Source organism: Aotus nancymaae, unplaced genomic scaffold (assembly GCF_030222135.1).
Source record: "Aotus nancymaae isolate 86718 unplaced genomic scaffold, 86718_ANA_hifiasm-v0.15.2.pri h1tg000016l, whole genome shotgun sequence".
Lineage (NCBI taxonomy): Eukaryota > Metazoa > Chordata > Mammalia > Primates > Aotidae > Aotus > Aotus nancymaae.
Window position 1 is genome coordinate 52,010,905 of NW_026988428.1, and position 9,281 is coordinate 52,020,185.

The 9,281-nt window shown below is 40.9% G+C and overlaps 1 pseudogene; it reads left to right on the forward strand.

The window, feature by feature from the left end:
- Nucleotides 1-7,212: 7,212 nt before the first annotated feature.
- Nucleotides 7,213-8,395, forward strand: LOC105711981 (26S proteasome regulatory subunit 10B-like; annotated as a pseudogene).
- The last annotated feature ends 886 nt before the right edge of the window (nt 8,396-9,281 follow it).

Below are 9,281 nucleotides of genomic sequence, written 5' to 3' on the forward strand. Positions count from 1 at the left end.
TTTATTTTCTATGTGGTTTATTTTGCAAAAGAGCACACATTTCTTTGTGTTATTAACTTTAAATGTATAAAAAATATGGACAAGTACATTTTATATCTCTAAATAAATTCTTTTTTACAACCACCATTACTTTTTCATATTACTAAAGTTACACATACTGCAGGCTATACATGGCAGATTGAACACTCAAATTTATTGTAGCTTTTTCCCGGTCTCCCTACCCTCTCCCCAAATTATGGTAAAAGATTTTGTTTAAGGTATAGGTACACAAGGACAAAGAAGAAGCAAAAACAAGAAAATATCAAAAGCTGAAGTGTCGGTGATACCTGATTTAGCAAAGGCAAGGAAGCTGAAACAGCATTGGGAGGAGCTTAGAAGGTGGCTGGCCTATGCTATAGAACTCCAGAAAGACTCGGGAATGAGAGATCCCAGATATCTCTGGAAAGCAGAGGCTTATTTGAGTGTCCATGTAAGAGCAGTTTGTCCGCCAATCAGAACTCTTTGCTACCCAATGGAGTGAAGGAACTGCCCTTCCTCAGCCCAGCAGAAAACAAAGTTTACTCCGTGAGGAAGTGAAACAGGGAGATCCAGGCATCAAGATCACCAGGCCTAGTTGGGGTCAAGGGCATACTACCAAGATCAAGGACATCAGGTTCAGCTGGGTTTGGGGAGTGGTCATTACATACTAATCCGTGCAACTCCAAATCTAACAACAGCAAATGACATTACAGCTTCCACTTACTGAACATTTATTGTGTACTAGCCACTGTGCTAAGCATTTTCAATACTGTATCTCACAATTCTCAAATAAATCTGATGAGGTAAGTACTATTTTGTTGCCACTTTAAAAGGTAAGTAAAGCAAGTCTTTCTTGTTTAAGAAATTGGCCAAAGAACCCACAACTAATCAGTGACAAAGCCTGGCTTTGGACCCTGAATCACTACACTATGTCACTCCCATTTATCAATTAATTTGCTCATTTATTCACTCAACAAACATTTTCTATATGGCAGATACTGCTTCATTAAGGTTTATAAAGATGAATATAATATATGGGTTTCTACACCCAAGAAACTCTCAGGATGAAGAGGCAACAAATTAATAAACAAATGTCACTGGTACATTGAACAAGTAGATCTCTAAACTAGGGTTGGGGTTTGGCTGGTAGAAACTCTAGTCTTTCTCTCTGCTAGTTATCTAATCCTATTCTGTGAACTTCCCTACATTGAAAGTGGAAGAAATCTTGGGCAGCTTCCATAAACTCTCTTGAATACTGTTATTGCGAAGTCCTTGTACCCGTTAGTCACAAGGACAGTAAGCTTTTAGTTCAGTTTAATAATTTAATTGTCACTCAAAGTTAGTTTTTCAGCTCCCTGACTTGGGCTGCCTCAGGCTGGAGAGAAGGCAGTGGGAAAGAAGGGGCATGGTCAGTTTCTCCTCTATCTCCGTCCCCTGTGCATCTCCTCTCCTCTGTTCCCCACAACCCACTGCACTCTGGTTCTTCCAGGGCTGGAGCTGGGAAAGACAGAGATAAACAGCAAGAGGTTTCTTCCTGTCAAGTACTCCTGTGAGCATTGGTGCTCTCTGGACTTGGAGGATGTTGGAGCTGACCCTTCATACCATGGGTGCTTTTGTGGTATCCACAGAGGTACGCCCAATGGGGTCTTCTAAAAACCTCCTTGATGTGGGAATGCCTCTCTTCTGGCTTCTCATTCCTCTCTGTGCCCCTAGCCATCCACATTCATACCTCCTCTACTGAAGTCACAGCTCACTCTCTTCTGGCTGTCCTCTTGGGCAGCGTTCAAAAACAGCTGCAGGCTGTTTTGTGTTGGCAAGTCCATGTCTGGTCAATGAGAAACACTCATGCAGTCTTGCCAGCTGTTATGAATGAAAGTGCAGCTTATTCCCAGTGAAAGCCTGTCTCTCTCTGCTCTGCCAGGAGGCAGGTGGCTCCAGCCCCAGCCTTTTCTCATCAATATTCTCAGGTACAGAACCAAACCCCTCAAACCCCATGGGACTTCTGTTTTTCTTTTGAATTGTTCTGCTGAAGCCCTCTTGCTTGACTCAAGAAGAGAGGAAATTGTCTCCCTCCAGTTCCTCATTGTGGGTAGAAGGAGAGAAACAAACATTACCTATTGTCAATGCTCTCAGAAGAAATAATCCTTCTCCTTGTAACTCTTCAACTCATTTATGTCCCAGAAATAGAAAACGATCTCATAAAACAGATCTTTGAGCACCTTTTTGGAATTCCAGCACTTGTGATCTAGCATTTCGTGTTGGAATATGGTAGTACATGGAACCTTTATTTTCAGTCTCAAACGTTGGGGTCTTAGTAGCAACGGAGGCATAAAAAGAAGGTTCCATTTTGACAAAGCGTTTTGACAAGTGATAGTATAGAGATCCCTTACACAGAGAGGGACCTCATTCCTTTCCTGAAAGAATTAGAAAGGATTTCTCAGAAGAAGTGACATATGAACTTCTTTCTAGGCAGAAGGTATATTCTATGCAAAAGCATAAAGATATTTACATGGCACGCCACAGGAAGGGTGCAGTGTGATGAGAATATACGGGATGTGTGTGCTGGATAACGGGGGGAGATGAGCCTCAATGGCCAGATTACAGAGATCCCATGTGCCATGCTAAGAGTTTGGTCTTTATTGAGCACAAAAGGGAGTCACTGAAGGGGCTGTTGCAGGAGAGGTCTGTCCTGTTAAAATGACCTGGGAGGCCATGTGCAAGCTGAACTGGAGGGAGCAGAGACAGGACAGTGGAACAGGTAGGAAGAGACTGCAATGGAGACATGGGGGCGAAGGTAGCTCTCAGGCCTCCTTCTGGTTTATTTGCATATATTTTTACTTCTAGAGCATTATGCTTATGAAGACAAATACATGTTTTTGCTTAATTTTCTGCTGAGGTCCTATCCTGTTTTTAGAAATGTATTCTATGCAAAAAATATGTATGTAACAAGACCAGAGTAATGGTTTCAAATGCAGGACTATACAGCTCCAGAGAAAAAGAAAACCTTTGGGGTCTTGTTTCTGATTGTATTCACACTTATCAAAAAGTCACGAGGATTATTTTATAAGGCAAAAAAAGCAGGTAAGTCTGCCACACAGCAACTTTCCAGACAAACAGAATTCCATGTAAGCATTAACATGTGAATTGCACTCACTCATTCTTTGCTTGCATGTCTTGTTTTTTGATATATTATTTGAAAATAACCTTATACCTGATGCTAGTTGTTTTTCCCAGAAAATTACCAGGCACACAGACATATATTATTTTCATTGAATTATGCAACTCATGGTCTCCTGAAAAAAACCTTTAAAACTCTGAGAGAAAATATTGGTTAAACTATGCAAATCCAGCCTAGGCTATCCAATCTGGTTCTTTTTTTTTTTTTTTTTTTGAGTTTTGCTTTTGTCACCCAGTCAGGAGTGCAGTGGAGCGATCTTGGCTCCCTGCAACCTCTGCCTCCCTGCCTCAGCCTTCCAAGTAGCTGGGATTACAGGAGCTTGCCACCATGCCTGGCTAATTTTTGTATTTTTAGTAGAGACAGAATTTTACCATGTTGGCCAGGCTGGCCTCGAACTCCTGGCCTCAGGTGACCCACCTGCCCGGGTCTTTCAAAGTGCTGGGATTACAGGCGTGAGCCACCGCACCCGGCCAATCTGGTTCCTCTTTAAACAATTACTCTATGTTTAAATATGTTCCACAATTCAAAACCAATGGGCTTATTTCCTCATTACTGTTTCACCCTGTATTTCCTTATCTGGATCCTATACGGCTATATTATCAGCCTTTACCCAACATTATAATCATCTTATTTATATTTTCAATGAGATTATGACATCTTTCTTAATAAAACATGAAACAAATTCCAGTCCTCAAATCTCACTAGAAAATACAGACTGGCCGGGTGCAGTGGCTCACACCCGTAATCCCAGCATTTGGGAGGCCAAGGCAGGCAGATCTCTTGAAGTCAGGAGTTCAAGACAAGCCTGGCCAACATAGCAAAATCCCATCTCTACTAAAAATACAAAAATTAGCTGGATGTGGTGGTGGGTACCTATAATCGCAGCTACTTGGGAGGCTGAAGCAGGAGAATCACTTGAACCCAGGAGGTGGAGGTTGCAGTGAGCCGAGATTGTGCCACTGCACTCTGGCCTGGGTGACAGTGAGAGACTCAAAAATAAAGAAAACACAGAGGTTTATTGAATAACAGTTTCTAAATGTCCTTCGTACCAGACATGATTGTAGATCAGTATCAATCACAAACCTGGTTGTCACATAACAAGAAGACCCCAGAGAAGATGACCCAAGTCTGCTACGGTCCTATAGGAAGTTCTCACAACTAGACTTAGGTGCTGTTTTCCTAACACCCCCACACTTCACAGGGAGTCCTTGAAGGCCAAGTTATGTTCCCTTTGCCTCAGCATCTCGTGAGCCCCACATCAGGCCTGGAACACAGTAGGCCTTCAATAAATGTTGATTTAATTGTTTTATTGAATTTTATGCAGGGTCAGCCAGACCTCTCAGAAATCTTGTCACAGATGTTGTGAAGTTCTTTCTGTGGCGTTTGCTCACAATCAGCAATTGTTTTGTTGCTTCTACAGTAAAAATTAAATCAAGGAAGAATCACTCACAGAAGGAAGCAGAGCCTGAGGGATTTAAGGCCATTTCGTGTCCTTTCCTAACTCTAGTTTGGTCTTCTACTAAGCAACTATGCCTTTAGCTTTAAATAAAGAAAAAGAGAAGGAAAGAAAGAAGATTAGAAATATTTGGTGAACTTTTCAGAAAAGGAAAGAAACACCATCATTGTCATAAACAACAGGAAACATGTCTAGAGCCTACTAATTTGGGTGCAACTATGGGATCAATTGAATCAGAAGTCCTCTACTTTGAAGAGGACAACCTACAAAGGGCAAAAGGAACATAATTTCAAACTTGCTTAGACTTGATTTTTTTTAAGAGACTTGAACTATCTAAATCATCTTCCAATACTCCATTTATAATTTAAAAGCAGAATAAGTTGTTATTCATTAATGTATTAAAAATATTCATCTTAATGTGTATTAGTTTTAGGAAAAATTTATGATAGAGTAGGATGTAATTTTATGTTTTTACATACATTTACATAATTCCACATATCTTTGTATAACCAATGTGTGCTTATGACTTTTATATAGGACTTGGGGTGGGATTTTACTATTTTAAATTGTTTTAGAGGACTGTAGTCGGAGGTTTGTCTTTTTGACATGTTATAGATGATTGCTATATTTTATTTGATACTGAGTCTTTGGTCAGCCTTTAGTTTTAATTACAACCTTGTCACTACAGGAGAAAACATTCCATTTTACAAAGATGTGATTTCAAAGAACACAACGTGGCCAAAAGAGAGAACTGACTATAAAATGTACTTAAGGCTACAGTCACAGTGATGACAGGAAATGTCTTAGGAAGAAGAGTACTGGCTAACAGATTGTAAGATGGATAATCTTGCAATTATCCATCTTTCTGGGGAAATAGGCTTCAATCTGTTATTTGAAGGAAAAGAAAGATGAGAAGACACACTGTAGGTGGTTGCAGTTACAGTTACTTAACATCTGTTGAACAGAACGCATTGTATTGCATAGGCCTGTTGCTGTCCTCTGCTTACTCCAGCTACTCCCACCGGGTAACAGAGCAGTCAATGGCATGGAGAGTGAATGCATTTGTTTTTCTTTATAACGCAGCATATAATTATAGCTTGCCTACCATGACCTAGGCACCATCCTGGGGTGGTATACAAAGACAAATGCAACTTGGTCTTTGTTCTCAAAGGGCTCACAAGTCTAGTAGGGGAGAGAGACAAGTGGATGGTGCAGTAAGTCCTATAATGGAGACAATATTGGAGCACAAAGAAGTAGGTACTAAATCTATGTTTGTGGGCACAAAGAAGGCTCCCTTCAAAAATGTATGAAAAGATGAAGACATCCAAAAGAAGGCTCAGCTAATCCTTTCTTGGTCTGCCAAGGTCAGCAGCCTCTCCCAAGCAGGGGCAGCCTCAGCCCATCCTACTATCAGATGCATGGAAGGGGAGCAAGAAGAACCTTCCTCCTAAAGACAGTGATCTGCAGACAGGGCTCCAAACCACTGTTTCTTCCACCAAGGCCCCACTCTTCCCCAGCACAATGGGCAACTGGACATCCTGGTTGTTCCGCTGGTGACAAACTTATCATAGAGCTTCTCTGAAACTAAGCCAGAGAAGACAATGAGTTTTTTCTAGCACTTAGAGGATGCAGCTTGAGTGTATGTAATGTTTGGAGAAATTACATTCACTCCATTCACATCTTCAAAAAATAAAGTAGGGTTGCACTGGAGGGTCCCTTCTAGCACCCCATCAGTGTCCCAATCTCTCCAATTCTCCCCCAATGACCCAGCCCACAGTTCTATCTCTCTGCTCTTATTATTATTATTTTTAGACAGAGTCTCAGTCTGTCAACCAGGCTGGTGCAGTGGTGCGATCTTGGTTCACTGCAATCTCTGCCTCCTAGGTTCAAGCAATTCTTGTGCCTCAGCACAAGAATTAATTAAAAAATTAACCACACCTGGCTAATTTTTTGTATTTTTAGTAGAGACAGACTTTCACCATGTTGGCCAGTCTGGTCTTCAACTCCTGACCTCAGGTGATCAGCCTGCCTCGGCCTTCCAAAGTGCTGGGATTACAGGCGTGAGCCACTGTGCCTGGCCTATTCTTTAAATCTGTCTTCTGTGAAGATCAAGACATTTCAAACTTAAATGGGAATATCTTTGTTCTCTGACTTCCCCTTGGGAACTGGAGACCTGCCTTTAGCTGGCCAAATTTGAGATGCAACACTAGGGGAAGAGAGGGTATGCAAGGGTCCACAGGATAAAAGGAGACTATGCTTTTTAAGAATCTGTTAATATTTCACCCTTCTTACATACTGCTTTGATTATCTATCTATCAGATGAGTTAGTTGCACAGACCAGAATTGCAATTGAAAAAATTCTTAAGAACATGACTGAAAATTGAAAATTGGGGTGGGATGGGGGTGAGGGATGAGAAATTACTTAATGGATACAATTACACTATTCAGGTGATGGCTACACTAAAAACCAAGACTTCACTACAACACAATATATCCATGTAAAAAAGCTGCACTTATGCCCACTAAATCTATCATTGAAAGAAGGAAGCAGCTTCTCCTCATGGTAGACCCTAGAGATAAGGCACTTCAGGACTACCTCCAGAAGTTGCTTGAGCACAGGGAGATCGACAGCCATCTTAAGGAGTTTGACAGCCATCTTAAGGAGTTAAAGAAACAATTAAAAGAACTTACAAGCAGTAAGAAAAGTCTGAAAATGATCTGAAGGTCCTACCAAGTGTTGGGCAGATTATGGGCGAAGCGCTTAAACAGTTAACTGAAGAAAAATTCATTGTTAAAGCTACAAATGGACCAAGAAATGTTGTGGGTTGTTGTCAACAGCTTGACAAAAGTAAGCTGAAGCCAGGAATAAGAGTTGCTTTGGATATGACAACACTAACTCTCATGAGATATTTGCCAAGAGAGGTGGATCCACTGATTTATGATATGTCTCATGAGGACCCTGGGAATGTTTCTTATTCTGAGATTGGAGGGCTCGTGAAACAGATCCGGGAATTAAGAGAGGTAAATTACCTCTTACAAACCCAGAGTTATTTCAGCATATAGGAATAATACCTCCAAAAGGCTGTTTGTTTACAGACAACCAGGTACGGTAAAAATACTCTTGGCACGAGCCATTGCTAGCCAGCTGGACTGCAATTTCTTAAAGGCTGTATCTAGTTTTGTTGTAGACAAGTACATTGGTGAAAGTGCTCGTTCGATCAGAGAAATGTTTAATAATGCCAGGGACCGTCAACCATGAATCATTTTTATAGATGAAATAGATGCTATTGGTGGTCGTTGGTTTTCTGAGGGTACTTCAGCTGACAGACAGTGTCACAGAACTTTAATGGAGTTACTGAATCAAATGGATGGATTTGATACTCTGCATAGAGTTAAAATGGTTGTGGCTACAAACAGACCAAATACACTAGATCCTGCTTCCTGATCCAGGAATATTTGATAGAAAAATACATATTGATTTGCCAAATGAACAAGCAAGATTAGACCTACTGAAGATCCATGCAGGTCCCATTACAAAGCTTGGTGAAATAGATTATGAAGCAATTGTGAAGCTTTCAGATGGCTTTAATGGAGCAGACCTGAGAAGTGTTTGCGCTGAGGCAGGTATGTTCACAATTTGCACTGATCATGATTTTGTAGTACAGGAAAACTTCATGAAAACAGTCAGGAAAGTGGCTGATTCTAAGAAACTAGAGACCAAGTTGGACTGCAAACCTGTGTAATTTACTGTAAGATTTTTGATGGCTGCATGACAGATGTTGGCTTAATGTAAAAACAGAGTTAAAGAAAATAATGTGGGGCCGGGCGCAGTGGCTCAAGCCTGTAATCCCAGCACTTTGGGAGGCCGAGGCGGGTGGATCACGAGGTCAAGAGATCGAGACCATCCTGGTCAACATGGTGAAACCCCGTCTCTACTAATACAAAAAATTAGCTGGGCATGGTGGCGCGTGCCTGTAATCCCAGCTACTCAGGAGGCTGAGGCAGGAGAATTGCCTGAACCCAGGAGGCGGAGGTTGCGGTGAGCCGAGATCGCGCCATTGCACTCCAGCCTGGGTAACAAGAGCGAAACTCCGTCTCAAAAAAAAAAAAAGAAAGAAAGAAAGAAAATAATGTATGTATTGGCAATGATGTCATTAAAAGTATATGAATAAACATATGCATGAGTAACATCATAAAAATTAGTAATACAACTTTTAAGATTGATACAGAAGAAATTTGTATGTTTGTTAATATTACATTTATTGCAGCAAGTTACAAAGGAAGAGTGTGTTGAAGCTTTTCATATTTGCTGTGTGAGCATTTTGGAAAACATTGAAAGCGGTTTGAGATAGTAGTAAAAGAAAGCATTTCTTATGACTTATTTTGTACATTTGTTTTCCTCATCTAAAAAGTTGAATAAAATCTGCTTAATTTAGTTCTCCAAAAGGAAAAGGAAGCATGCTTACATTTGGCTTTTATAGCTCCATAGGTAAAGTCATGTAGAGAGAGAGATCCAAGATGGCTGATCACTAGCAGCTCGAGCTCGTAGTTCCCAGTGAAAGTGCAGAGAACGAGAGGACACCACACTTTCAGATGAATATCTGTTGCTCACGGACCAGGAGATTCCCA